Source organism: Oncorhynchus kisutch, linkage group LG15 (genome assembly GCF_002021735.2).
Source record: "Oncorhynchus kisutch isolate 150728-3 linkage group LG15, Okis_V2, whole genome shotgun sequence".
Classification (NCBI taxonomy): domain Eukaryota; kingdom Metazoa; phylum Chordata; class Actinopteri; order Salmoniformes; family Salmonidae; genus Oncorhynchus; species Oncorhynchus kisutch.
In genome coordinates, this window is record NC_034188.2 from 23,051,461 (window position 1) to 23,064,500 (window position 13,040).

A 13,040-nucleotide genomic window follows, 5' to 3' on the forward strand; every position below is an offset into this window, starting at 1 on the left:
GCAAGGATCCCTCTCTCCTCCTTAATGGTTTCCACATGGAACTCTGGAGTGGGCGGCCAAGCCTACAGTACAGGCAGAAAACTCCAAATTTAGAAGAAATATGAAAATTGTCAAATGCGGCTTCCTTTGCAAGGGAGACAAGCCCAGCCCCCCCTCCACCCTGCCCCCTCCCTCCCCCGTAGATCTCCTTCTCAGACATTGCAGGTCATAGGCTGAGGTTACGGGGCCCTCACGCTAGCAAATCACAGAGCTCTGGGGGCTTTCCCTCATAGGTGCCTGCCCCTCGCCTCATATAAGGTCAAAGAAAAGTCTGTGCTCCCCAAGCCTTGCACCGGGAACCCCCTTCAACCAGTTGGGCTCACACATCGGCCATGGTAGCAGTGTTGGGAAGCTCCCCAACACCTCCCACTTCCAGCTCCCACCCCCACCCAGGCCTCACCACTCAGCATCAGCCACCGGGCCAAGTCTAGGACAGACAGCAACACAGGAGCCACCGAGGACCAGGGCCACAGGCAAAAGACAGCAGCACAAAGGTAAGTCTGCCTCTGCTGCACAGCCTTACATACACCCCCCTATGTACCGTATTTACTTGGAGAGTGAAGCTAAAACATTTAATTTGGCTCTATACTCCAACATTCTGGACTGGAGATGAATTGTTTTGAATGAGGAGAAAGTACAGAATGTCACCTTTTTATTTGAGAGTATTTTCATACATATCTATTATACCGTTTAGAAATTAAAGCACTTTGTATCTAATCCCCCCATTTGAAGGTGTCTTAAGTATTTGGTTAAATTAATTTACAGTATATTAAAGTAGTCAAATGTTTAGTATTTGGTCCCATATTCCTAGCACACAATTACTACATAAAGCTTGTGACTTTACACACTTGTTGGATGCATTAGCAGTTTGTTTTAGATGTATTTCGGGTTATGTTGTGCTCAATATAAATTAAAGGTAAATAATGTATTGTGTCATTTTGGAGTAACTTTTATTGTAAATAAGAATATAATGTTTCTGAACACACACAAAGAGCATGCACCTCAAAGCATGCAAACCTCTCACCATTACCAATAACAGGAGAGGTTAGCATTTTGGGGGGTATGATCATTGTTCCTCTATAACTTTCTCACAAAGCATTATTTACAATTCATTAATATAAGTGAATTTGTCCAAATACTTATGAAAAAACATATTAAAATGGGGGACTGCATACATAAAGTGCTTTCATTTCTAAAACACATACTGTATGAAAAAAACTCAAATAAGATGTGACATTCTGTACTGTCACCTCATATAAAACGTTTGATCTCAAATCCAAAATGGTGGAGTATAGAGCCATGTACATATTTTAGCTTCACTGTCCAATTACATACTTAGGGGAGTGTACATCTTTAGAGACAGGGTTCACTCCCCCAAAGTGGAAAATAGTCCACAGTTTTTATTTTTTATTTTTTTATTTCACCTTTATTTAACCAGGTAGGCTAGTTGAGAACAAGTTCTCATTTGCAACTGCGACCTGGCCAAGATAAAGCATAGCAGTGTGAGCATACAACAAAGAGTTACACATGGAGTAAACAAACAGTTGACTGGTATATGTGACATATTGTATGGTCAAGTGATACCCTGATAGATGCTCATAGGTAGAAGTCTTGATGTGGCAGACGGGTAGGCGATCAACAGAGTACAAGGTTGAAGGTGACTGATAGAGAGTTCTTTGTCACCTGTCAGGTTAGAGGTATAACTGAAGTTGTAATCATGTCAGGGTGGAGGTATAACTGAAGTTGTAATCATGTCAGGATGGAGGTATAACTGAAGTTGTAATCCTGTCAGGTTGGAGGTATAACTGAAGTTGTAATCCTGTCAGGTTGGAGGTATAACTGAAGTTGTAATCCTGTCAGGGTGGAGGTATAACTGAAGTTGTAATCCTGTCAGGTTGGAGGTATAACTGAAGTTGTAATCATGTCAGGATGGAGGTATAACTGAAGTTGTAATCCTGTCAGGGTGGAGGTATAACTGAAGTTGTAATCCTGTCAGGTTGGAGGTATAACTGAAGTTGTAATCCTGTCAGGGTGGAGGTATAACTGAAGTTGTAATCCTGTCAGGTTGGAGGTATATCTGAAGTTGTAATCCTGTCAGGGTGGAGGTATAACTGAAGTTGTAATCCTGTCAGGTTGGAGGTATAACTGAAGTTGTAATCCTGTCAGGTTGGAGGTATAACTGAAGTTGTAATCATGTCAGGATGGAGGTATAACTGAAGTTGTAATCCTGTCAGGGTGGAGGTATAACTGAAGTTGTAATCCTGTCAGGTTGGAGGTATAACTGAAGTTGTAATCCTGTCAGGGTGGAGGTATAACTGAAGTTGTAATCCTGTCAGGTTGGAGGTATATCTGAAGTTGTAATCCTGTCAGGGTGGAGGTTTAACTGAAGTTGTAATCCTGTCAGGGTGGAGGTATAACTGAAGTTGTAATCCTGTCATGTTGGAGGTATATCTGAAGTTGTAATCCTGTCAGGTTGGAGGTATAACTGAAGTTGTAATCATGTCAGGGTGGAGGTATAACTGAAGTTGTAATCCTGTCAGGGTGGAGGTATAACTGAAGTTGTAATCCTGTCAGGTTGGAGGTATAACTGAAGTTGTAATCCTGTCAGGTTGGAGGTATAACTGAAGTTGTAATCATGTCAGGGTGGAGGTATAACTGAAGTTGTAATCCTGTCAGGGTTGTAATTCCCCCCCGCCCTTAACCTATTTATACAATTAGTCATTTCTGGTAGACTTGTCTTTGGAAAAACAATGGTATTTTCCACCATATCTGTGTATTAATGCAGAATGCCATATCAGTACATGAATGGATGGTATAGATAGATTGATGGATTAAAATGAGGGGATGAGAGATGGAGACTGTGGGAGGGAGAGGAATCCGTCTGGAAGCCATCAAACCACAGAGCCTTTTCACATGACCCTGTAATGACCCTGGCTCTTCCTCCCCAGGGGACCCCCGTTCCCAGGGTCCCGCTCACATGTACACCAGGGTGGGAGGGGAAACAAGGGGTTAAGTCCTCAGAGAATGACAAAGACCTCTTTCCAGATGCTCAAAGGAGGACAGACAGAAAACCCTGGCCTGATCATACACACACCTACATACTGTATTCTCTCCCTCCCTCTCACTCTCAGGAACACACACACAATACCACAGAGGTTGTTTGGTTCTCTTCTATACTGTCTATATGGGTGGGTGAGGTTATCTCCATACTTTGTCTTACCATCCTTTGGATGCTATAGCAGCTCAAGCAATTTTTCCTCTCTCTCTCTCTCTCTCTCTCTCTCTCTCTCTCTCTCTCTCAGCATTCTGGGAATGCTTCAGTCGTTTTATAACTTCCTCCCTGGGTTGTAAAATGCTTTTCCTGCTGGGCTTATATGACTCCTCAAAAAAGATGCTAGATTGTCTTTTTGAAATCTCTGATTTATCTAGTCAATTTAATGCCCACTGTTCTTTGCCTCTTCCATATTGCTAATTCCTTCTCTTATTTAATTGTGTGCATGTTTGATGTACATTCACAACCTTTGACACCTGGCTGAAGAAATTGCCCAATTATTGCTCAATTCTGTTTATCCATGAGCCGTATGAAGGAACTTCACCCCCTGTGTAAGAAAGTCAGTCGTAAATCAGTAAGTTTATTATTTGTCTGTAGTGTTTTTAAGTCCATTATTGTTGTATTATTTTTCTTTAACCTTTATCTAACTAAGCCGGTCAGTTTAGAACAAATTCTTAATTACAATGACGGCCTACCATGGCCAAACCCTAACCCGGACGTGACGCCTCTAGCACTGAGATGCAGTGCCTTAGACCGCTGCACCACTCGGGAGCCCAAGATAGTGTATTATTCATCTGTAGTGTTTTTAAGTAAATTATAGTTCTTCATCATCTTTGTTTTATTTTCTGGCTATTCTAAAAAATAATTTACAATTCACTATCTAACCTACACACAAGCCAATGCGCAGACACACACACACACACACACACACACACACACACACACACACACACACACACACACACACACACACACAACCTTATTTGGCCCATTGTGATAAGAGATTCATCCTTTCTCAGAAATTCTCTCTCCGTCTTGAGAAATCCACCCAACCCAAATTACCAAAGTGCTGGGAATCCTGTGTTTATGGAAGGCATCTGAGGGAGCGTTGGGGGATCAGGCATGGGGGGAGCTCTGCTGTCCTGGATCTGGGATAGGATGAGAAACACAGCACATTGACCTACCATGGTGAAGATGGTTTATAATGTAAGAGACGCATTGACAGCCTTTGATTTCACAGCTTATTTGACTGTCGCTTAGGCATTAGCACAATCGATCACAGTAATAATTTATCCTCTGGATGGTTTAGTTAGACAGGGATGCACAAAGTTGCTTCCATAAGTTGTCAAATACTACTCTGATCATAATGTCTCAATGTATATGCATGTGTTACAAAGTAAGGCCCACGTGAATGTTTACCATGACTATTCAATTAGCCTCTGCTGTGACATTCATTTGTTTCTTTGTTCTTTGGCTCTGAATTCTGAGAGAGAGAGAGAGAGCTCAGAGGTACTAGAGAGGGCTGAGCTTCATCAACATCTGATTCATCCTCTGTGGTAGACACAGAGAGCAGGCAGAAGAGGGAGAAAGAAAAGAGGAGAGAGAGAGGGAGGCCCCCCCTCACCCTCCTCACGCTTCCTGCCTAGATGATTTAAGGAGATGGGGAGAAATGAGAGGGGACCTTAAAAGGCAATGTTTGGGCGTCTATTATCAGGCCATGGGTCTGTGTAAACACAGTGTCTGCCTGCACGTCTGTCTGTATATCTGTGGAGGTGAGCACTTTGGCACAAGTTAGGCACTTCACAGTTAGAGAGACTTGCACACACTCACTCACATACACACCAAAGTAAGCAAGTCCTGGCAATGTATTTTTCACCTTGTCACTTTCAAGTGATAGTTTCTTGACATCGGAGAAGAGTTGAAGTGAAAAGGTTTACAAATCATTTTGACAGATGTTTAGGCTGGAAAGGTCTTCAGTTATACGTTAAAATAGCCAGGTATTTAAACCAATGATATACAGAACATTACATTCATAACATCTAGCATATGCCATATACACGGCTCTTTCCATGACATACTGACCAGGTGAAAGCTATGATCCCTTATTGATGTCACTTGTTAAATCCACTTCAATCAGTGTAGATGAAGGGGAGGAGATAAATTATAGAAGGATTTTTAGGCCTTCAGACAATTGAGACATTGTGTATGTGTGCCATTCAGGGGGAGAATGGGCAAGACAAAATATTTAAGTGCCTTTGAACGCGGTATGGTAGTAGGTGGGGGGGAAATTGTTCATAATGTGTATAGCAAACTGTAGGCAAAGGTATATCCTTGCCTATACATGCATAGTAGTACAGACACCATTTAATACTCAAAGGAATGTGCACCATTGCTGTTGTATATGGCTAGATAACATTGATGTCATAACAACTACACTAGGTAAAACCGGATAAGTTCTAGCTACTCAAAACTTATGAGGAATCCCGAGTCCGTACGGGAGTTGCAGCAATGAGACAAGACAGTAACTGCTAACAAATGGATACCAAGAAATTGGGGAGAAAAAGGGGGTAAAAAATCATTTTAAAAATGAGGAAACTGATTTAATTATTTTGATTTCTCTATACATATAAACCACTAGTTCAAATAAATCAATATGGTGAAGTGAACACGACATCATCTTTATAAGTCAAAGTAATTTAATAAGTACTTGAAATGTTTGAGTTTAGCAGTCCACCTTACTTAGAAACTATGAATTATCATTACTCAAATGGAACTGTAAGTTTCCTTTTACTCATAGCCAGTCGATCAATAATATAACAATACTTTTAGCAAAAAAATGCATATTTAATTACAAATTCGTAGAAACTATGAGAATAAAAAAGGTTCAGAACTTCATCACAGCACAGTTGAAAATACAGTGCATTCGGAAAGTATTGTTGTTACGTTACAGCCTCATTCTAAAATTGATTATATTGTTTTTTCCCTCATCAGTCTACACACAATGCCCTATAATGACAAAGCAAAAACTGTTTTTGTTATAAAGAATAGAACATTTAAGTATATAAGTATTCAGACCCTTTTACTCAGGACTTTGATGAAGCACTTTTGGCAGTGATTACAGCCTCGAGTCTTCTTGGCTATGACCCTACAAGCTTGGCACACCTGTATTTGAGGAGTTTCTCCCATTCTTCTCTGCAGATCCTCTCAAACTCTCAGGTTGGATGGGGAGCGTTGCTGCACAGCTATTTTCAGGTCTTTCCAGAGATGTTCGATTAGGTTCAAGTCCGGGCTCTGGCTGGTCCACTCAAGGACCTTCAGAGACCTGTCCCAAAGCCACTCCTGCATTGTCTTGGCTGTGTGCTTAGGGTTTTTGTCCTGTTGAAAGATGAACCTTCGCGCCAGTCTGAGGTCCTGAGCGGATTTTCATCAAGGATCTCTACTTTGCTCAGTTCTTCTTTTACTCAATTCTGACAAGTCTCCCAGTCCCTGCCGCTGAAAAACATGCCCGCAGCATGATGCTGCCACCACCATGCTTCACCGTAGGGATGTTGCCAGGTTTCCTCCAGACATGACACTTGGTATTAAGGCCAAAGAGTTCAATCTTGGTTTCATCAGACCGGAGAATCTTGTTCCTCATGGTCTGAGAGTCCTTTAGGTGCCTTTTGGCAAACTCCAAGCGGGCTGTCATGTGCCTTTTACTGAGGAGTGGCTTCCGTTTGGCCACTCTACCATAAAGGCCTGATTGGTGGTTGTCCTTCTGGAAGGTTCTCCACAAAGGAACTCTGGAGCTCTATCAGAGTGACCATCGGGTTCTTGGTCACCTCCCTGACCAAGGCCCTTCTCCTCCGATTGCTCAGTTTGGCCTGGCGGCCAGCTCTAGGAAGAGTCTTGGTGGTTACCATCTTCTTCCATTTAAGATTGATGGAAGCCATTGTGCTCTTGGGGACCTTCAATGCTGCAGAAATGTTTCGGGTACCCTTCTATGGACCATTCCTTCAACCTCATGGCTTGGTTTTTGGTCTGACATGCACTGTCAACTCTGGGGCCTTATATAGACAGGTGTCTCCCTTTCCAAATCATGTCCAATCAATTGAATTTACCACAGGTGGTAATCAAGTTGTAGAAACATCTCAAGGATGTTCAATGGACACAGGATGCACCTGAGCTCAATATTGAGTGTCATAGCAATGAGTCTGAATACGTATGTAAATAAGGTATTTCTGCTTAAAAAAAATTATGAATTAGCAAAAATAAAAAAGAAAACGTTTTTTGCTTTGTCCTCTCTCCCCTCTTCCCTCACTGTAAATGCCAATGTGCTGTCATTACTCACATTTTTTGAGGAAACCTGTTACACTAAATATTTCTGAGTACAGTAACATAAAGTGATTTTATATTCATTACTGAAACCGATAGTCACTGTGACCCTGTAGGCCAGGGGTCCAGATTTGAGTTGTATCAGCTTGAAATTCTTTATTAACGCCCCCCATTAAGCCACCCCTCCAATATAATTTCCCAGTGGGCCTTGCCTTTTTGAGTGAATTGTGGAGTTACTACCCATGGCTGTATTTGTTAGTGACAGAGACATGGTTGTTGAATTTGTTCATTTTCAGTCCTGTGGCCTTCACCAAGTGAGTCCATAGGCAAATGTTATCATTATAATTAAACTCTTTATGACAATACATTACATATCTCATAAAGTCTTATTTTGAGGGTTAGCTTAACTCGATTACAGTGGTCTGAAATTCATGGTTTGCAGGCCACATCAGGTCTGCAAGTAGGGTTGCAAAATTCCAGTAGCTTTCCCAAAATTCCCAGATTTTCAAAAAAATGAGAATTTTCAGGAATCTTACATTTCCCAGGTTTTCCAGAAATCGCGGTAGTAAAATAATTTTGCAACCCTACCTGCAAGTCACATTATTCTGCCTTGCAAAGTGATGTGTAATTCCTATTAGAATCACTCCAGAGTGGGGATATCCAACGGCTTAAATGTGTATCCACCAGCAGCCTGCATTCATAATGTCTGCCAGGGTCAGGAACAGTGGGAGGAGACTACCTAAACCATTTAAACTGGAATAACCATTTCAATAACAGTTGCAAAAATTCTAACTAAATGATTGGATTAGTTTAAAAATGTATGTTATTTATCTGTGGGTAACATAAAATCAATCACCACATGCAAAACATGCAAAAACACAGATATACAGAATATCTTTTTTTCAAAGAATCTACCTGCAGTAGAACATACTGGGGAAAAAGTTCATTCGTTATCATAACTTTTTTTTAAATTGTTGGTGTGACTTCTCATTTAGTTTTAAGCCAGTATCACAAACATTTAAGTAACAGTGACTTTGAGTTCAACTTACTAGAAGTATTTGAGTTGGAAATAGCCTTGGGTTTACAAGTGTAATAGTAAAATGTTTTTAACAAGGAGCATGGGAAACAGGAAATGAATACAGAATGTGATGTAGATATCTGTTTGGGTAAGACATCCGGGGTCCTGGATGAGACCTGTATATACAGTGCATTCAGAAAGTTTTCACACACACCCCTTGACTTTCTCCACATGTTGTTGTGTTATATGCAGCCTAAATTGAAAATTGATTAAATTGAGATTTTCTGTCTCTGGCCTACACACAATACCCCATAATGTCAAAGTGGACATTACCCTGGCTGCTGCAATACTTCACGTTAGTCTCTGGTAGACTCCCAGCATGTTATTTAGGCAACACCTCACTTTAGTCTCTGGTAGACTCCCAGCATGTTATTTAGGCAACACCTCACTTTAGTCTCTGGTAGACTCCCAGCACGTTATTTAGGCAACACCTCACTTTAGTCTCTGGTAGACTCCCAGCACGTTATTTAGACAATATGGCAGCCCTTCTTTGTGACTGCTCTTGGATTTTTCTGGCTTCTCCTTCACCTTCGCGCCCTTTTCCCTTTTATGTCAGTGACTAGAAAAGGGAATGTATGCAGCCAGCCGTCAAGAGAGCGAGAGAGAGGTGGAGGAGGGGCATGCACGTTGAGCGCAGAGACAAACTATCTGCCTTCCTGCAAGAGCCTGAAAGAGTGAATGCTTATCGAAAGTTCAGCTACATTTTCCGGCTCAGAATTCCTTATAAGGGCAGAGGGAGGCTCCAGGAGAGGTTGGTTGAGACAACCTCGAGCTCTTTCGTCTTGGGGAGAGCTCCAAATTGCTCTGGAATTCTCCCCTTGTTTCTTCTTTATTTTCTTCACCTCTTTTTGGTTTTGCTTTCCCTCTTTGGACTAAACTGAAAACTCCTTCAGTTGAATTACAGGAGATTTATTGTACTCCTAAATAGACCTCATCATAGCAGCTGTGAGAACAACGTAGAGCATGGCTCTGTATAGGTCATCATCACTAAGCTAGTCAGTATCTCTACAGGCCATGCCTTAGCCACAAAATTTGACACCGCTATCCATGAGCCCATACTGTTGAGTGTCCAGTTCCTGTGTGTGTCTGTGTGAAGTCTTGTGAGTCTGCTGGAACTAGTGTTGAACTGTTCTCTTCTATATCTATCCTATTTCATTGTGGGGTAAACAGCAGAGGTCTGCCGGGACACACTGAAGTAAAGAGCAAGACATACACTGTATCCCATAGGTGAGAATCACATGCGGTCCCACAGTTACATCAACCTAATCCTCCTCAGAGTTCAGAAATCATAGTTGTGATAGACAGCTGATGTCACTTCTTATAAATGTTAATAATAATGCTTTCATGTAGAGTCTGGTGTGTCACTGTGAGTATCACAACTCCCATTTCTCATCCTGGGTCAACTCCCATCCCTCATCCTGGGTCAACCCCATCCCTCATCCTGGGTCAACTCCCATCCCACATCCTGGGTCAACTCCCATCCCACATCCTGGGTCAACTCCCATCCCTCACCCCGGGTCAACTCCCATCCCTCACCCCGGGTCAACTCCCATCCCTCACCCCGGGTCAACTCCCATCGCTCATCCCGGGTCAACTCCCATCGCTCACCCCGGGTCAACTCCCATCGCTTACCCCGGGTCAACTCCCATCGCTCACCCCGGGTCAACTCCCATCGCTCACCCCGGGTCAACTCCCATCCCTCACCCTGGGTCAACTCCCATCCCTTATCCCGGGTCAACTCCCATCCCTCATCCCGGGTCAACTCCCATCCCTGAAGGGCAGAGTCAGTACGTCTGTCTAAGTTGGCTGAAAGTCACTGAGGGGAAGGCTGTGTATCAGATGATATCAGATCCAAGGAAATTTGTTTGAAACCTTCCCATCCCCAGCGTCCCACAACATCACTTCCCCCCCGCGATAGAATAAGCTGATAGTGTGTTCTTTACTCTAATTCCATTATGGGTGTTTTTGATTCAGAGTTGTATTTTTACAACCAAGCATAATCACTAAATAAGTTACTGTAACTAAAATCAGATATAGTCTCTGAGCTCCATGGGAGTTTCCTCCTCCCTCCTCCCCCTGTTTCTCCTCCTCCTTCTCCTCTTCGTGGTGGCTGAGGTCTGATGTTGGGAGGCAGGGCACTGTGGTGTCCTGACCTTAGTGATTCCCAGAGGCCCAGGGAGCTGGTAACCATGACACACAGTGACACACATTCTGCCCCTACAACTAGCAACTAGCATAAACTAGCATAAACACCAACTAGCAACTAGCATACATAAACTACCAACACATAAACTACCAACTAGCATAAACACAACACACATCTACAGTCAGTTAAATTGTTATTATAATGTTAAAATATTTAATTAACTGGTTATCTTATCTAATGTATATGATTACACCAGTCTACATTCTAAATAAATAGCAATAAGAATCTACTGAGAAATGGTGCATGCCGACTTTAATTTAGAAAGGAGTGGGAGCAAGGTTAATGGGATGAGAAATGAGAAGTACCTATGCAGTGATTGAGCAAGAGATTTCAGAGTGGTATAGCTGAGGGAGGAATCCTGGATGTAGCATGAAGAGTAGAGGAAGTGTGTTTAGAACAGAGGGAGAGAAGGAGCTCCTGGTTGGGGTTTGGCTGGGTGTCCTGCAGTTCGGGGTGATGCTGCTGGCACTCTACCCCATCTGCAGTTGCTGTGAGAAGAACGTGCTGAAACAGGAGATGGCATGGAAGCTACAGGGAGGAATGCTAGTGGGAGCAGGGAGCAAAGGGAACACGGACAGGATGGAGCAGCGTTTAAATATGCAGGCAGGAAGGCAAGCAGGGGTCAAAGTCGTTTCCTGTTCCCCAACAATAACGTTTACAACCCCCACATTCCCCAACATACAGCCAGCCAACCTCACTCTTTATGGTACCACCTCTCTTACAGTTTCCAATTAGAAAATAACTGTACAGACAAGACAACTTTCCCAATTGAGTTCAGAATGTGTGCTTCATGTTGTTTGGTGAATGCCCTTAAGAATCCTTCCGTTGCTCTTTTTTCCCTACAGGTCAGTCTGAGCTGGGGTCTTAGACAAGAAACAAACCAGAGGGGTTCTAACACCATCCACTTTGCTAGTCAAAACAAACCTTTTCTTTAGTGATGTGAAGAGAAGACAGGTAAGGTATGATTGGGTGGGTGTGTGTGCCAGAACATTGGCATTGATATTTTACTGTGTAACTCTATTGCTTGGTCCTCAGGCCCCAGGTGCAGTGCTGCATCTCTGGTCAATTGGGAGTCTGAGATGAAGCACTGTAGCTCGGGAAGGAGGGTGCTGCTACAGCGGGGTGAGCAGTCTGGGACAGAGGGATAGCTCTATCTATCTCTGTGCCTTATAATCATGGAGACCATGCATGGAAGCTGTTATTGTGGCGATATGTGCTCAGAATATTAGGGAGGGAGGGCCCCCGTGACTGGTTCTGCCCCTCCCAGTCTCTCTCTCTTGCTCTCTTTCATTTTCTCTCTCTCTCTCTCGCACTCTCTCTCTCTCGCACTCTCTCTCTCTGTCTCTCACAGGTCTGGACATATATCTGAGATACCAAATCATCATTCCACCCATGATGTTAACATGTTAATGGACCATTAAAGACTAGTTCCTGGTGTGTTTTCCATGCTATAATTTATCTCCTCCTCCTGAGTGCATTTACAGCATTACCCTGGGCTTTTCCTCGCCCCCGGGGTCCAGTTTTCCCAGGAATCCCTTGGGTAATCACAACGGGGATTCCTGGAAATACTGTTCTTGGGGGTGGGGCTTGACTACATGGATCTGGGATAGTAATACAATCTGCTTGTAATATGTTCCACAGGCATGTGTTTGCAACGTAATGTCGTGTGAAAATGATATGACTGGGGAAGGACGATAAATAAACAGATGGAAACAGCTACTGCATACGGTACAGAATATCTTGATGCAAGGCCATTCTGGGTGCATACTCTGATGTAAATTACGCTACACCATTTTATATGCATTTCACTGTCAGAGGATCTTAATAAAGGCATATCATGTTATATAACAGCTATTTATAACTCTTTTTTATAACTTTTTTTTATGGGCAATGTTGCCACTGTGCAAATGTTAAAACTCAATAAAAGTTAACAATTCCAACATGTCTATCTCAGTCTTTCAACTTTATTGCAACACTGCAATTGTGATCATCATGTAAACTTGCTGGAATGACCCAAATCTAATTCTGGACAAACTGCCAAATATGAAAACAGTGCCCTCTACGTGTAGATATCCACACTACACATTGCTTGTCAAAATTTTCACCACAAGGGGTCAGAGTTGAGCCACTTCCTTACATGTACTAGGCGTAGGCCATGATCCTACATGTGCTACATCAGATTGCCATTATGGCAGACCAAAAATATTTGAGTCTTAACATATTTCAGTTCACATGGAGTAGCATTTAGACATAGAGGAAATGTGTATGAGTGTTTGTGGGCACTATTCTACAAACATCTTCAAGATGACAAGGAGCGTGTACCCCAAACGTGATGTTCTGTGTCCATTACA

General features: G+C 42.6%; 1 long non-coding RNA gene across 1 annotated transcript; it reads left to right on the forward strand.

Moving 5' to 3' along the window:
* Nucleotides 1-337: 337 nt before the first annotated feature.
* LOC116353578 (uncharacterized) lies at nucleotides 338-12,631 on the forward strand. The gene is made up of 2 exons (XR_004202997.1): nucleotides 338-533; nucleotides 11,535-12,631. It is a non-coding gene; the product is annotated as an uncharacterized LOC116353578 (long non-coding RNA).
* Nucleotides 12,632-13,040: the final 409 nt, after the last annotated feature.